The sequence below is a fragment of the Leptonychotes weddellii genome, chromosome 4 (assembly GCF_054177405.1).
Source record: "Leptonychotes weddellii isolate Sample4059 chromosome 4, ASM5417740v2, whole genome shotgun sequence".
Lineage (NCBI taxonomy): Eukaryota > Metazoa > Chordata > Mammalia > Carnivora > Phocidae > Leptonychotes > Leptonychotes weddellii.
In genome coordinates, this window is record NC_138372.1 from 45,052,122 (window position 1) to 45,069,658 (window position 17,537).

Sequence of the window (17,537 nt, forward strand, 5' to 3'; positions counted from 1 at the left end):
TGTTTTACAAATGACAAGATTTCATTCTTTTTTATGACTGAAGAGTATTCATATATATATGAATAGATAGATATGGATAGAATGATATATATGTAGATAGATCTATCACATCTTCTTTATCCATTCATCTATCAATGGACACTTAATTTAACTATTATAAATAATGTTGTTATAAACACAGGGGTGCATTATCCCTTAGAATTAGTGTTTTTGCATTTTAGGGGGTAAATACCCACTAGTGCAATTACTGGATGATGGGGTAGATATATTTTTAACTTTTTGAGGAAACTCCATACTGTTTTTCACAATGGCTGCACCAGTTTGCATTCCCACCAGCAGTGCACAAGCATTCCTTTTTCTTCACATCCAGGCCAACATCTGTTATTTCTTGTGTTGTTGATTTCAGCCATTCTGACAGGTATGACGTGAATCTCACTGTAGTTTTGATTTGCATTTCCCTGATGATGGGTGATGTTGAGCATCTTTTTATTTAGTTTACATCTTAATGGCATTTGTTTTTATTCAGTCTTTATACCTGAACAGATTAAAATTCAGCCAAGGACTCAAGGGTACTCCTATGCATATTTCTGGAGATTTTCTGCCCATAGATCTCTTTCCTTTCTTATAATTTGACTAGAAAATTCCTGACACTTACATCTTCCCAACTTTTAGCCCTATAACTTCAACTCAGTGTAAAGTGAGTGTTGTCTGACATCTGAGGATGTCCTTAGTCCAACATGTCATCTCACTGTATCTTCTGGTTACTCTACTTGGGTTCCCTTTTCTGCACTACAGTCCAGAAAGCTCCTTCAGATAGATAGCCAGGACAATCACCTTATTTTTCTCTCCTTCTCTAAGAGATCACTATTCTGCAGTACCTGTTGCCTGATGTATGAAAAACTATTTTAAATATTTTGTCTAGTTCCCTAATTGTTTTCAGTGAAAGAGTAAACCTATTCTCAGTTATTCAGTTATGGGTGGTATTAGAAAACCTCTTCGGGTTCTCAACACTTAAGAATGTCACACCATTATCTCCCAGTATACATGATTTCTGAAATTTGCTATCTGCTGTAATTCTTTTTTTTTTTCTTCTGTATGTAATGTGACTATTTTCTCTGGCTAACTTCAAGATTTTCTTATTTTCCTTTGTTTTCAGCAGTTTGAATATGATACACACACACACACACATACACACACACACGATGGACTATTACCCAGCCATAAAAAAGAATGAAATCTTGCCATTTGCAACAACATGGAAAGACCTAGAGGGTATTACACTAAGTGAATAAGACAGAAAAAGACAAATACCATGTGGTTTAATTTATATGTGGAATCTAAAAAACAAAATAAATGAACAAACAAGCAAACCAGAAACAGACCCATAAATACAGAGAACTGGTGTTTGAAAATTGCTAAGAGTAAATTCTCATCCCAAGGGAAAAAAATTGTAATTATGTATGGTGACGGATGTTAACTAGACTTATTCTGGTAATCATTTTGCAAAATATACAGATATCAAATTATTATGTTGTACACCTGAAACTAATATAATGTTATGTCAATTATACTTCAATAAAGAAAAATGGAGAGGGAAAAAAGAAGTGGAACTAAAAGAAACCATAAAAAGATGAAACACTAGGGGCACCTGGGTGGCTCAGATGGTTGAGCATCTGCCTTCGGCTCAGGTCATGATCCCAGGATCCTGGGATCGAGCCCCAGATAGGGCTCCTGGCTCGGCGGAGAATCTGCTTCTCCCTCTCCCTCTGCCTCTCCCCCTGCTCATGCTTTCTCTCTCTCTGTATCTCTGTGTCTCAAATGAATAAATAAAATCTTTAAAAAAAAGATGAAACATTATGTTTATAATATGGTAGGTGTTTAATGTATATTTTTCTGATTAGCTTCTTAATTAATAATGGTATAAGGGTGGATGAATTGAAGCTCTCATTAACACATCTGAAAGTTATACTTTCTACTTCAAACAGCTTCTGGAAAAATCTCAATTCCCCTGTTGCTATCCAAAAAGATGAAAAATAGATGTTCACCACTCACAGATTAAGAATGTCTTAGAACATAAAGGATTTAAAACAGCAAGATGTCAGGTGTTGGGAGAAGGGAATGGGGGTCAAGGGGAACCTTCTGAGCATTCTGTCAACAGTGGTCAGGGAAGTAGAGTAACCAGAAGATACAGTGAGGTGACATGTTGGACTAAGGACATTCTCAGATGTCAGACAACACTGGCTTTAAATACCAGATTTCTATTTATAAATTTATAAGATGTGGCAATTTGGGCAAATTAATTAATCTTTCTAAACCTCAGTGTCTTTATCTGGAACAAAGCAATAATAGTGCCTCCATTGCAAATTTGTTATAAGGGTTAATTAGGATAAGTGAGATAATATACATGGAAGAGCCTAAGAAATAAGAGGAGTTCACTATATGTTTGTTTAAAAAACACATATACTTACAAAAATGAATGTTATCTAGCAGGAAACGGTAACTGGAGCCAAACACACAACACAAGCCAAAAATCAGAAATCTAAGAGAGAGATGCCAAACCAGAAGCTACGATGCCAAGATTAAGAAGCAGTGGTGAAAGTTATGTAGCACCAGTCTGCTGGAATGGAATTAACCAAACTTGGGTTAATGAAGACAATGTGTCTCAAGGGAGTGATGAGGGGAGTCTAAAAGGAATTCCATTCAAGGTCACCTCTAAGGAGACTTTGAACACTTGTATTTTAGGATTCCTGCTTTTGCTTAAATAGTTTTCTCCACTAGCTTCCATTTCTAGCCCATGAAGCAGCATAGTAAAGTAGTTCATCCCTAGGTCTTAGCAAACCCTCCTTTAACATCTTAGCATTGTGACTTTGGGCAAATTCTTATAATGGACATTTGCCATTCTTTTAATTTACTTATAATCTAAACTCCTGCATATTTGAGATATTTTCTGCCTTATAAATCTTGGTTGGAGCGTACCTTGATTCTCACCACAGAAGCTAGAAGCTGAATGCTTGCTTTTATAGTCTCCTCGGCAGACAGGACTTGAGCATTTGAATCTGCCAATCAGCAGCATCCACCATGGGCTTTAAATTAGCTCATAACCCAAAGAAGCAGGGCCATGGAGAATCCTCTCCTTTGGTGGTTACCATTGCAAAATAACATTCCAGCTGTTGGTGTCTCCTGTCCTCTAATTGCTAGTTCTATTTTGGCAGTAGCAATGTTTTCCTTTATGAACCAATTTTCTGGGGTTGACCTTGGGTAGTGTTTCTGGTGAGTATCTTCTGAACCTGATTTTCCAATCCACCTGATGATTTTTTTAATAGATTCCTTTTCCTTAAATAAGACAAAGTCAGTACCTTTTTCCCCCAAATTTGTACTGCAACTAATACATTGTCCTTTAGCATCAGTCACATCATCTATAAAATGGGGACAATAGCAGTTTCTGCTAACAGGAAGCTGTGATGATTCTCTGAAGGAAACATATAAAATGCTTAAAGGAGTTGCTGAAATACAGATTTTTCTTAGTAAATGTTAGCCACTATTATTTAGTGTTTTGTGCTTTACAGAGAAATTTTGCAAACACTATACCATGGAAAGCTCATAAAATCACTCAAAGAAGATATTCATTTTATTAATTTGTGAACACAGGTCCATTAACATTAAGCATACAGAATGAACAAAATTAGATGTCCTGAGAAAATCACTAGGCAATACTACATTAAGGCAATAATACATTAAGATGGCTTATGAAACAGCAGGAACAGATGAGGTCAAAGCAGGAAAGGGTGTGGGTGAGAAGAGGGTCCCAAGGGCTCATGAACTCTAATATTTAAAGACACAGTCAAGATGAGATGTTTGCAAGCAATACTAAAAAGAAAAAAATAAAGAAATACTAATAGGAAAGAGAATAAAGGAAAAAATTAAGGTTGGTCAAAAAAACACAAGAAAATCATATTTGGAGAAAGGAGGGGTTAATTATTCTCCTGCTTCAAATTCTTGCCCATCTTTGAACTGAAGGAAGAAAACATTTGTGGGGCTGGAGGTAAAGAGATGGTAAGAGGAATATGAATGGGATGATCTAGCAAAGGAGGAAAATAGATGGTACTGACGCAGGAATGACCAGAGGCATCTTGTCTGCAGTTTCTACTAGAGTATCCCACGGTTCGACATCAAGTGCCAGAGAAGGTGGAGCCAGGGCAGGTGGAGCCTGGACCTGGTGTACAAGAAGGAACCCAATATCATGCAATATCATGGGAAAGACAGAGCTATGGAAATCTCTAGGCAGATTGTTACACCTGAAGTCAAAGTAAAGACTTATTCAGAATCCTGGTTACCAGACCTTTCAGAATATGATACTGATAGGATTCCTTTGTATGAGGGACAGCACCCAAATTAAAAAATGAGACTTAAAAAGAGATGTCTGATCAATAGCTATTCATGCTAAGAGTTAAGCCAGGGTTCACACATTGTATGGAAGTGGCACAAAAAAGGAGGAATCCAATGTGGAAAAAAAAAAAAATCAAACAACAACAACAAAAAACCCAGCTATAGGTACAGGACCAAGGCACATAGGCAAGTTAGGTGAGAACCAGGGCCACAGTGAACATTCATTGCTGAGAGCCACCCCAGACACACCGTGTGAAGGGATTATGGAAACAGAAGCACAGGAGAATGAGGCTCCTTATGTGCTCAGAGAGACTGTATTCACGGTCCTGCAGGGGAGCAGCTTCAGCAACCCCAGATGAGGAAGGTGGCAGAGGGAAGGGAGTAAAGGAAGGCCGGGGAGAGGAAGTCGGTAAGATAAGGAAAGCACGGGGAGTAAGAGAACTGGAAGAAGATAATGGGGGAAGGAAACAAGAAGGGAAGAAAAGAAGAAGGTGAAAGTGAGGGGGAGAACAAGAAGAAATGAGAGAAAAGGTCTCTGTGTTAAAGCAGGAAGATGTGAGTGAATTACAGAGAGAAGGAGGGTGTTAGAAAGAAGTTTGAAATGTATGTAAAATGTAACTCAATTATCTAAGATCAGCCATAACACAGGAGAAAAAAAAATCACATCAGGTTGTAACTGCTAGAGTACATTTAATGCATTTATAAACAGATATCTTTTGGCAAGTGAATCAAAAAGGCCTCCACAAGACACGAGATTCTGGGCTTCAATCCATTCACTCTGTGAATTAATTGACTTTATTTGAACTCTACTGTTTTCAGTTGGAGAATTCACTGTGAACATGTTGTACATCTCCCAGATATCAAATAGCAAATGCATTGCAGCCAGATTCTGAAACAGCGCCAGAAATTGTTTATTAATCAGACAAGGGTTTCTCTGTGATTAGGAAAGACAACCAAGAGATAAATAAATAAAATAAACAGCTAAACTCTTTGAAATGTCTTCCACATTTCTCCTTTCACTTAGGAAGCACAGACATCACTGAAAACCAAGTAATTATACTCACTAGGAGAAGGAGGTGGTATATGACACCTGTTTTCAAAGCAATGTTTTTTAAAACCTCACTTCTAATCTTTTTCCATATCTTACTCAAAATCATCATTTGCCAGCAATAGATTCACACATTCAGTTTTTTTCTTCCTCTTACAGCATAAAACATATTACAACTTAATCTTTTCCTGCATATAAAACATTTCTTTGAGCTAACAAGCCCAGGGAATATATGTTCTGGCTAATTTCTAAAATGATTGCATTTTAAAAGGTTAAAGCACATAGTGTTCTAAACAGGATTCATGGAAGCTAGCAAAAGATAATAGACCCAGTAATTAGTCTGGGTCCCTGAAAGATGGAAGGAAGGAAGGAAGAGAAGGAAGGGGAGGAAGGGGAAGAAGGAAGGAAGAGAGAGAGGAGAGAGAAAGGAGAGAGAGGAAGGAAGGAAGGAAGGAAGGAAGGAAGGAAGGAAGGAAGGAAGGAAGAGTAGATGTTCACAGACTCCCATGAGAGGCTGGATGGACATCAGGCTGGGAAACAGCCATAGCCAAATGACAGGTCTGATCTGGTCCACATGCTACTGCTACTGGAACTGTGATCAATATTGTCTGTGAATGTTCCCTCTACTTTATTTTTTTTTAATTCAATAACTCTCCTTATTTCTTCATCTCCCTTCCATGACCCATCCATGGGCAAGGCTACACAGACAGTCTTCAGAACACAGCAGTCCTTTAGAAGATGCACTAAGGGAAGTGCCCCCAGGAACAGAAGGAGAGAGCAGCAAACAGGCATTGGTTACGCCTGGATTACAACTCCAGGGGAACTCCCCACCACTAGCTCCCCAAGAAAATTATTCAGAAAATCACAAGCAGGGGCTCACATGTCAAATTTCTTCTAGGTACACACTGGTGACCAAAGTAACAGAGTTCCAAGGACATATTAGCTCACAGGGGAAGTGCTCACTTTAGCAGCGCAAATACAAAAATTAGCTCATAGGGGAAAATAATGACACAAAAATAACACTAGCAGAAGAATAGATGAAACAAATAGAGCAATGATTTTTTAAAGTATAATTAAATATTTACAGAGAGGAAAAGAAGCATAATGGGAAAACAAACCAGAAATAAGCAAGTATGAAAAACAATCACTTGGATTTATTGGGTACAAAAACATAATTGCTGTAGTAAAGAACTCAATGGGTAGGCTGAATAACAGGATATAGAATCAAAAGTGATTGGGTTGGCCAGAAGATCCAGTCAAAGAATTATCCCAGGAGGTATTAAGAAATATTGGCCATTGTTCATTCAAATAATATTTATTAAATTAATAAATTAGCTCAGTAATATAAGGTTTAAATAAATTAATAAAAGCAAATAAAATTTTTAAAAAAGAAATTTTAAATAAAAAGAAAAAAAGTTAAGAGATACAGAAGAGAGATGTAGAGTTATCAATATTTAGTGGTAGTACCATTAAAGGAGAGGAATAAGAGAAATGAGAGGAATAAAAGGAGGGAAAACCATACTTGAAGAACAATGACCAATAATTTGCCAAAATAAAAAAATCTGCAATATTTAAAATTAAAAGGGATTATAGAGTTTGACACAGAATAGATTTTTAAATGACTAGATATATTAAAAAGAATATCCAAAGCACCCAATTCTCAAAGGGGACAAAAAATGAATTCCAGAGAGTAAAGCAATTTGCCTAAAACAGGGGAGGAATCAAACTGATATTAAAATTTCCAATACCAACATTGAATATAAGAAGAAAATAGTATAATATTTTTATCTTGGACAAGGACTTGAAATAAATTTTATATCCAGTTGAATTATCATTTATATATAAGCATGAACAGTAAACAACTTCTGAGCCTGCATAAGAAAATATGGTCTTTGTAAAGGGAATTATGATAAAAAAGGAGGAGGAGGAGGAGGAGGAGGGAGGAAAAGAAAGAAGGAAAGAGAGGGGTGAGGGAGGGAGGAAAGAAAAGCAAAGAAAGACAAAGAAAGGCAGGAAAAGAAAATATGCCTACTAGGAAATATAAATAATATAATAAAAATAAGTTTTATCATTATTTATAATAATGAAAATAGCTTCAGCTAACTAATCCAAATATTGAGATTTTCAGAATATTTTTTAAATCCAGCAATATGTTGAATGTAAGAAATAGATTTAAATATTACTCAGCCATAAAAAATGAAATCTTGCCATTTGCAATGATGTGGATGGAGCTAGAGAGTATAATTCTAAGCAAGATAAGTCAGTCAGAGAAAGACAAATACCATATAATTTCACTCATGTGTGGAATTCAAGAAACAAAACAAATGGGGAAAAAAAGAGAGAGAAAGAAGCAAACCAAGAAACAGACTCTTAACTATAGAGAACAAACTGATGATTACCAGAGGGGAGGTGGCAGTGTGTGTGGGGGGATGGGTGAAATAAGTGATGAGGATAAAGGAGTGTACTTGTCACGATGAGCACTGGCTATTGTATGGAGATGTTGAATCACTATATTGTACACCTGAAACTGATACTACACGGTATATTAAATAACTGGAATTTAAATAAAAACTAAATAAATAAATAAAGTAAAGAGAAAACAGTTAAAAGTAAACAGATGGAAATTTATACCAAACAAATGCTGAAGAACAGAATGCTTGAGCATCAAATTTAAGATGATAAATATTATATCATAAATAAATTACAAAAAGATAACTTTATAAGCTTATATATCTAATAATTAAAATAACACTACTATAATATCATAAATAATTACAAAAGAATAACTTTAAAATTTCTTGATCCTAATAATTAAAATACCACTAAGTAACCCATGAGTTAAAATTAAGTCAGAAAGAAACTGTTAAAATTAGAGCTGAAAAACAATATAAGAGCTACATGACAAAATTTGTGAGACACAACTGTAGAAGTATTTAAAAGGAAAATTTTAGTTTCTGAGTACATTAATTAAAAAATAAGGAAGACTTGGGGCACCTGGGTGGCTCAGTCAGTTAAGCATCCAACTCTTGATTTCAGCTCAGGTCATGATCTCAGGGTCCTGGGCTCCATGCTCAGGGGGGAGTCTGCTGGAGATTCTCTCTCTCCCTCTGCCTCTCCCCCCACTTCCATGCTCTCTCTCTAAATTAAATAAATAAATCTATTTTAAAAAATAGGGAAGACTGAAAACTAATAAACTTAGCATTTAATAAGCTAAAAGAGTACAGCTCAATAGCAAAAATAATAATTATAATTTATTTCAAAGTGGGCAAAAGACTTGAATAGGTATTTCTCCAAAGATGACATACAGTTGGCCAACAAATATATGAAAAGATACTCAACATCACTAATAATCAGGGAAATTCAAATCAAACCACAATGAAATAGCACCTCACAACTGTTAGGATGGCCACTATTTTTTTTTTTAAAGATTTTATTTATTTATTTGACAGAGAGAGAAGTAGTGAGAGCAGGAACACAAGCAGGGGGAGTCGAGAGGTAGGCTTCCCGCGGAACAGGGAGCCCGATGCGGGGCTCGATCCCAGGACCCTGGGATCATGACCTGAGCCGAAGGCAGACGCTTAACGACTGAGCCACCCAGGCACCCCAGGATGGCCACTATTTTTAAAAGAGAGAAAGTAAGTATTGACAAGAATGTGAAGAGATTGGAACCCTTGTGCGCTGTTGATGGGGATATAAAATGCTGCATTCACTATGGAAAAGCTAAGGAGCTTTTTCAAAAAACTAAAAATGGAACTACCACATGATATAGCAATCCTGCTTCTGGGTATTTATCCAAAAGAATTGAAAGCAGAATCTTGAGATATTTGCACTTCCATGTTCATTGCAGCATTATTCACAATAGCCAAAAAGTGGAAACTACATAAATGTCCATCAGGGATAAATGGGTAAGCAAAATGTAATATAAACATACAATGAAATACTCTTCAGCCTTAAAAAAGAAAGAAATTCTGTCATAGGCTACACCATGGATGAACCTTGTAGACATTACGCTAAGTGAAAAAAGCCAATCACAGAAGGACAAGTATTGCCTGATTCCACTTATATGAGTTATCTAAAGCAGTCAGACTCAAAGAAGCAGTTAACACCATGGTGATTGCCAAGGGATGTGGGGAGGGAAATAGGGAATTGTTGCTCACTGAGTATAGTCTCAGTCATGCAAGATGAAAAATTTCTGGAAATCTGTAATATTGTAAATATTGTAAATATCTTATAAAATTGTAAAGCAATATGCATATAGTTAGTACTGTATTATACAATTAAAAATATGCTAAAAGGGTAGATGTCATGTTACTTGTTTTTGTAGTTGTAAATACTGTAAAGCAATATGCATATAGTTAGCAGTACTATACTATACAATTAAAAATATGTTAAAAGAGTAGATGTCATGCTACCTGTTTTTACACAATAAAAGAAGCTAGAAAAAGAATATTAACATAAACACAAAGAAACAAGAAAGAAATAATAAAGAATAGAAATAAGTGAAAAAAACAGATAAACAGCAAATCATAATTTTTTAAAAAAAGATTAGTAATATACATAAATCTCTAGTAAGAACAAACTGACAAACATAGAAGAAACTACATACATATGCACATGCATACCCACAACTACACATGCACAGAAGGAAAAAAGAGAAATAAATTCAGATATAATAGAGATTTTTATAAAACAACAAGATTTCTGAGGACCTATAGAAAATTGATATGTTTCTAGAAAAATATAAAATGTCCAAACAGGCACATGTGAAATTAGAAAATTTTCATGAATCGATAATCATTTTTAAAAATGAAAAAGTAACCAAAAACCTTTGCTCACCTAAAAAGCCACAGCATAGACAAATTTTCAGATGAATTCTACTAAATTTTTAAGAAATAAATATTCCAATCTAAACAAGCTTATTTTAAGAATAGAAAAAGAAGGGCACCTGGGTGGCTCAGTCAGTTAAGCATCTAATTTTAGCTCAGGTCATGATCTCAGGGCCCTGGGAAAGAGCCCCACATCGGGCTCCCTGCTCAGTGGGGAGACTGATTCTCCCTCTCCTCCCCAATCCTGCTCTCTCTCATCATCTCTGTTGCTATCTCTGTCTCTCACTCTCAAATAAATAAAAAAAATCTTTAAAAAAAGAACAGAAAAAGAGGTAAAACAACCTTATTCATTTTGTTAAGCTAATATATACTTGATACTGAAATCAGATGACAAGATGAGAAAATAAAAATATAAGCCAATTTTAATTTTAAAAACAGATGCAACGTCCACCCAAAAATCTACATCGAAATGATTTCAGCAACTTAATTCATAATTATCCAAAACTTTGAAGTAACCCAGATGTCCTTCAGTAGGTGAATGGTAAACAAACTGTGCCAATTCATACAATGGCATACTAGCCAGTGATAATTAAGCCATGCAACAACACCGATGAATCTTACATGCATATTGTTACATGAAAGGAGCCAGTCTAAAAGACTTCATAGTTTATGATTCCATTTTTACGACACCTTGGAAAAGGCAGAATGACAGAGACAGAAAACAAATCAGTGGATACCAGGGATTTGTAGAGGGGAAGGGTTGATTAGGTGAAGCACAGGGATTTTAGGGCAGTGGAAACTCTTCTGTATAGGACTACAGTGGGGGATTCATGATAGTACACATTTGTCAAAACCCATAGACCTTAACAGCAATGAAAGTAAACTAAATGATATTTACTAATCTATAAATACCTCCATTTTAAACACATAAACAATATGTATATTTTCAAAGGTTTACAAGCACTTACTTTATGCCAGTCACTAATTTTATACTGTAGACATATTAACCTATGTATTCATCAAACAATCATATACAAATTAAGCAACTGAGGCACAGAGAGGCTAAACGGCTTGCCCAAGATCCTGCTGTCGTGTGAGGGTGGACTCCACGTTCTAATGCCTGTATTCTTTTTTTTTTTTTAAAGATTTTTTATTTATTTATTTGAGAGAGAGAGAATGAGAGACAGAGAGCATGAGAGGGAGGAGGGTCAGAGGGAGAAGCAGACTCCCTGCCGAGCAGGGAGCCCGACGCGGGACTCCAGGATCATGACCTGAGCCGAAGGCAGTCGCTTAACCAACCGAGCCACCCAGGCGCCCCTCTAATGCCTGTATTCTTACACAGCAGGCTACAGTGCCCCTTGTGGGGCAAATGGCTAAGAAGGGCATGTATCCAATATACCATTTGTGTGGCAATTGTGGAGCGGAAGGATGCAGAGGTTGGGAAAGAGATGAAGGGAGAAAGTACTAAAATATAACACAAAAAGGGCACCTTCTAAGACTGATAATGAGATGAAACAGATTGAGGAAGATTAACTTAAATCTGCACATCTGATGCTTTTTTAAAAAGTGCTGACATTACCCAGGAAATTCTGATTGCTCTTCTATCTTAGATAACTAAGCATTTTAGATACATGGTTTTTACTAAATTAGCAACTTTGTAGATGAGAAATATGTAGCCCGAAAGATTCAGGACTACTTGCCTAGAACATCTAAAGGACAACTAGATCCTCAACTCTAGAGACCTACTCACCACTTGCTTAGACTCTAGCACCAAACCATATATTCCTAATTTGTGCTTCAATTTATTGACTGGAATTTCTCCCAACTGGAGAATTTCTCCCAACTGAAGATCAGCTTACTGTCTAGCACCTAGCCTCTACCCCACACCTAGCATACATATCTATCCCCAAAACCCTTCTCCTACTCTGTTTTGCCCCTCAGCTCTGACACGTAAGTCCTATATGACACGTACTTGGGTACTTGGACTTGTAGATACTAACCAGTATCTATCCATCCACCTGTCCATGCATGTTTTCAGGCAACAAGCATTGACTCCCCACTATGTGCCAGTCACTAAGGACACAAGGAAAAGTTAGACACCAATCCTAATGGCAAGAAGCTCACAGTTCAAGAAGAAAGAACAACATACAAGTAAATGAGTGCAGTAGAATCAAACCTAACTCATTGGATTATCACTGGAGTTAAATGAAATAATGTATATAAATAAATCAAGATGTTCATAGCAGTTTTTAATAGCTACACCAACTTCCATAGAGCTTCCCCCCAAAGAGGCATCAATTTAATTATGGGTCATTTATTCATTCAGCAATGTCAGTCACTGGGAAAGTACTTGGGCAGAGTCAGCTAACTAGGCAGTCAAAGGCGGTACTCTTATTTCCAAAGTATTGAGACATTTTTCATTGAGAAGTGATTGTATGACCAGAGATCATATCTCCCTTCCTCTCTTGCTTCTAGACGAGGTCATGTGAATTTGTTAGAGTAACCTTAGCCACTGTAGCGAAGAGATCCCAACATTTCAGAGACTTAACACAATAAAAGTGTATTCTGCTTCCCCTGCAGTAAAATGAAAGTAGTCATGGTGAATGAAATGGGAAACATTCTAAATGGTCATCCAGAGACCCAGGTTCCTTTGCTTTGAGGCTCTGCCATGCCCCAGGGTCTTATCATCACTGGAAGGGAAACAACAGGGTGAAAAATGATGCCCACTTTTAACCACCATGGCCCGGATGTGATATCCATCACTTCCATTCATATTCCATTAATGAGAACTGGTAACAGGGCTCTAGCTTTGTGCAAGAGGGGACTCAGTAGTACCTGTCTGAACAACTACCATCCAGTGACAAATCCACACAATTGAAGAAAAAGCATGCACTTGAATGATACCATGTGACTAGGTCTAACAAATGAAATGTAAGAAGTACAGAGCATCACTCATGAACCCAAGTGGTAAAGCAGCCGGTGTAATTCTCCATCTTTTCCCCCTTCTTCCAGGTGAAAGGACCTCAGGGATAACCGAGCAAAAGAAGTTCTGATTGCCTAATTACCACATAGAAGAGACTCCCACTAGACAGGAATGCTGGTTTGGACTGTAATATGATCAAGAAATAAATTCCTCCTAAGTTCATCTACTAACATATTGGAATTTATTTGTTACAACAACTAGAATTGCCCGATTAATAAAATACTATACTTATTAATACAAACTCTATAAAAACTCTTAATAAATGGCTCAGTACCTAGCAAGGCACAGAGGTAGAGCTCAATAAATACTATATACTTGCCTATTTGCAATTTCTTTAATGTCTTTTTGGGAATGTGTGAACCTCTTGCTTATTAAATGACTTGTCACACATTTTCATTCCTCTCAAAGGCCCTCAGGATGTGGCTGTGGCCCTGCTGCTGCTCATATTAATGTACAAAAGAACAAATATATCAGGTTCACATTTAGTGTCAGAAAAAAAAAAACAACTGGTACTTTCTCTACAGCACATTTTCCCACTTGCCTATTCATTTTTCAGAGCTGTCCTTCTCACGCTCTCTTCTATGGTATGAAAAGCTATCTTGCTTTTCAATCCTAACAATTTAATTTAATCTATACAACAACTGTTTCTTTAAATAAACATGAATATTTACCATTATAAAAGGCATGAATTATTGAAACTTTTGAGAACAAATCTAATATAATTTGAAGCCTCCATAAAGGTAAAAGAGGCCAGATGCCATCTGTATTAGTCTGCTAGGGCTGCCATAGGAAAATATTATAGACTAGGTGACTTAAACAACATATATTTATTTTCTCACAGTTCCTAAGACTGGAAATCCAGGATTAAAGTACTGGTAGGATTGGTTTCTCCTGAGCCTTCTTTACTCAGCTGTGTACTCAAATGGATTTTCTCAATGCATGCTCCTGACATCTCTCTCTTCTCATAAAGACACCACTCCTTAATGGATTAGCACCCCACCCTAATGATTTCATTTAACCCTAATTACCTTACTAAAGGCCCTATCTCCAAATATAGTTACACTGGCACCTAGAGCATCAAAATATGAATTTCGGTGGGACACAATTCAGTCCATAACATCATCCCTAGAGGTACAATACCTTCATTCCCAAGGAACTCATCACTGTGAGTGCCATAAAACTTGTGTAACACTTGTAGCTCTATTCCAAGTCTGAAAGATGATTATTGGAGAATGAGTCATCAAAATGGCAAAATAGGAGTTTTCTTCTATCTTACCACCAAAGAACACTGATTTTGACAATCATCCATGGACAAGGGTGCCTTTATGGAAGTCCAATAGTCCAGCAGAGAAATTCCATCATGCCACTGGAAAAAAAAATCCATTACTGGACATAATGAAGAGGGCAAGAGGAATAGTTTTATTTTACCTGTGCCACCCCTCCCTCAAGGTGGCACAGCTCAGTGCCAAAAGAGACCTTCTAGGCCCATGATTTCTCCCACAAAGACACATGAGAATGTATGAATGAACATCTGGCTTCCCAAGCTATGCAGGATGCTGCCAAATACATAGACTTCTTTCTTGCCCAATCCAGTATACTGGGATGTGCTGCACAACTTGGGGGAGGGGGGGTGGCAGGAGGTGGCTGGAGAACAACAGCCAGGCCCCTCAGAGGGCATCCAAGGGATGTAGTACTACTAATTGCATTGCAGACTCCATTAGGAAGTCTGCCTGTGAGCCAGTAGGAACATCTTGCCTGTAGATATCCCCAACTGGCCCCCCCAACACTCAGTGTGCCTCACCCACACACACACAGTACCCCATGGTTGGATGCTTGTAAAATGCCCCTGAGGGCAGCAAGACCAAGCCTTTGCAGATAGCTAGTGAGCATGCACAGAAAGCTGGCCTAATTCTGTAGGATTGAAGAAAACACACTAACTTGAGCATTTAGCACCATCCCAGGAAAAACAAATGGAAGGCTGTCAGCACCTGACCCTGTTCTGCAGGGTCAAGAGAAGGCATACAATTTTAAGAATTCCCCCACAAGAAGGAAAAAGTATGGAGCAGAATATTGTAAAGTTTGAGAAAGTCTCAGAATCCCCAACAGGGTTGATGGAAGATATTTCTCTCCTGATGGCAGTCAATAAAGACTAGAGGAGGTGACTGCTTCTTCACATGCAAAGAGAGCAATATAAGACTTCAAGGAACATGAAATATCAAGAAAATATGACATACCAAAGGAATGTGGTAGCTTTCCAGTGACTGATCTGTGGTTTGCCTGAAAAAGAATTCAAAATGGTTTTTTTAGGGGAACTCAGTGAGCTAAGAAAACCCAGAAAGACAATTCCACAAAATCAAGAAAACAATACACAAACAAAACAAGAAGTTTAAAAGAGGGGCAGAAATCATAAAGAACCAAGCAGAAACTCTGGAGTTGAAGAATACAATGAATGAAATGAAAAGTACAAATGAGAGCATAAATATCAAACCTGATTAAGCACAACAAAAAATCTATGAGGTAAACAAGAGAGCATTTGAAATTATCCTGTCAGAAGAGGACAAAGAAAAAAAGAATAAAAAAGAGTTAAAAAGTCTACATGAACTATAGAATACCATGAAAAGAAACTATGTATTTTTATAGTACCAGAAAAAAGGAGGAAATGGGTAGAAAGTTTATTTAAAGAAATAATGGCTGAGAACTTCACAAATCTGGGGAGAGATTTGACATCCAAGTTCATGAAATTCATACGTGCCCAAACAAATTCAACTCAAAGAGATCTTCTCCAAGACACATTATGATAAAACTGTTTAAAATTAAAAGCAAAGAATTTTAAAAGCAGTAAGAGAAAAAAAAATCCTCACATACAAGGAAACCTGCATAAACCTGATTTCTCAGCAGAAATATTGCAAGCCAGGAGAGAGTGGGATGATATATTCAAAGTGCTAAAAAGAAAGAAAACAAAAACAAAAACAAAACAAAACAAAACAAAACAAACCCTGCCAACCAAGAATACTTTACCTAGCAAAGCTGTCCTTCCAAAATGGAGAGAAAGACTTTCCCTGACAAACAAAAGCTGAGGGAATTCATCCACACTAGACCTGCCTTATGAGAAATGCTGAAAGAGGTTCTTTGAGCTGAAAATGAAAGAATGCTAATTAGTAACATGAAAACGTATGAAAATATAAAACACATTGGTAAAGATAAAAATAAGTAAAATTCAGAATACTCTAATACAGTGATATAGTAGTTTGTTAACCACTTAACTCTAGTATAAAGAATGTTATTTAACACTAAAAAGAAATAAGCTATCACACAGTGAAAAGACATGGAGGAACCTTAAATGAACGAAGGAAAAGAAGCCAAACTGAAAAGGCTACATATTATATGATCCCAACAATATGACTACCTGGAAAAAGCAAAACTGTGAAGATCGTAAAAATATCAGTAGTTACCTGGGGTTAAAAGGGAGGAAGAGATAAACAGGCAAAACCCAGGGGATTTTCAGAGCAGTCCAAGTGCTCTGTATGATGCTGTGATGATGGATTCATGTCACTGTAAATGTGTCTAACATATAGAATGTACAACACCAAAAGTGAACCCTAATGTAAACTTTGTACTCTGGGTGGTAGTAGTACATCAATGTCGACTCATCAATTGTAACAAATGTACCACTCTGGTGGGGGATGCTGACAATGGGGAACGCTATGCATGTGGTGGGGTAGGGGGTATACAGGAAATCTCTGTACCTTCCTCTCAATTTGGCTGTGAAAATAAAACTGCTCTAAAAAATAAAATCTATTTTAAAAAACTTAAAAAATAGAGCCATAAAATAATCTTTATGCCTAGTTTCTAGACCATTCTAATTAATAAACAAGATCTTTCTGTGTCAGAAACTGTGATTTTTTTTTTTTTACCTATATTTTCCTTACCTGTGTATGCAGGAGTAAGGAATATCAGTATCTCTCCTTCAAATGGGAACAACCGGCTGGTTATCCCAGATTACCAGATGGAAAGGGCAAGTGCATATACTGGCATTAAATGCCAAGCAGGATGCTCAGTTTTATGCAGATAGTGACTCATTTAACCATCAAAACCACTTTATGAAGAAATATGATTATCCTTGTTTAGCAAATGAGAATACAAAGTCTCAGAAATATTAAATAACTTATTCAACATCCCTCAACAAAAGGAAAAAGAATACTACTGCAGAAAGTTCATGGACTTTGAGGTGAAGAAGACTAAAATCCTGTCATTTACTAGCTATGAACTTGGGCCAATAACTTAACAGCGTTGT

The 17,537-nt window shown here is 36.8% G+C and overlaps 1 long non-coding RNA gene across 1 annotated transcript in view; it reads right to left on the minus strand.

Moving 5' to 3' along the window:
* The window catches only part of LOC145721103 (uncharacterized), a 110,810-nt gene extending 95,281 nt beyond the window's left edge, over nucleotides 1-15,529 (minus strand). The window contains exons 1-2 of the long non-coding RNA XR_014144567.1: nucleotides 15,478-15,529; nucleotides 14,520-14,609 (exon numbers count right to left, since the gene is read on the minus strand). This is a non-coding gene — a long non-coding RNA (uncharacterized LOC145721103). The remainder of the gene's footprint in view (nucleotides 1-14,519; nucleotides 14,610-15,477) is intronic.
* Nucleotides 15,530-17,537: the final 2,008 nt, after the last annotated feature.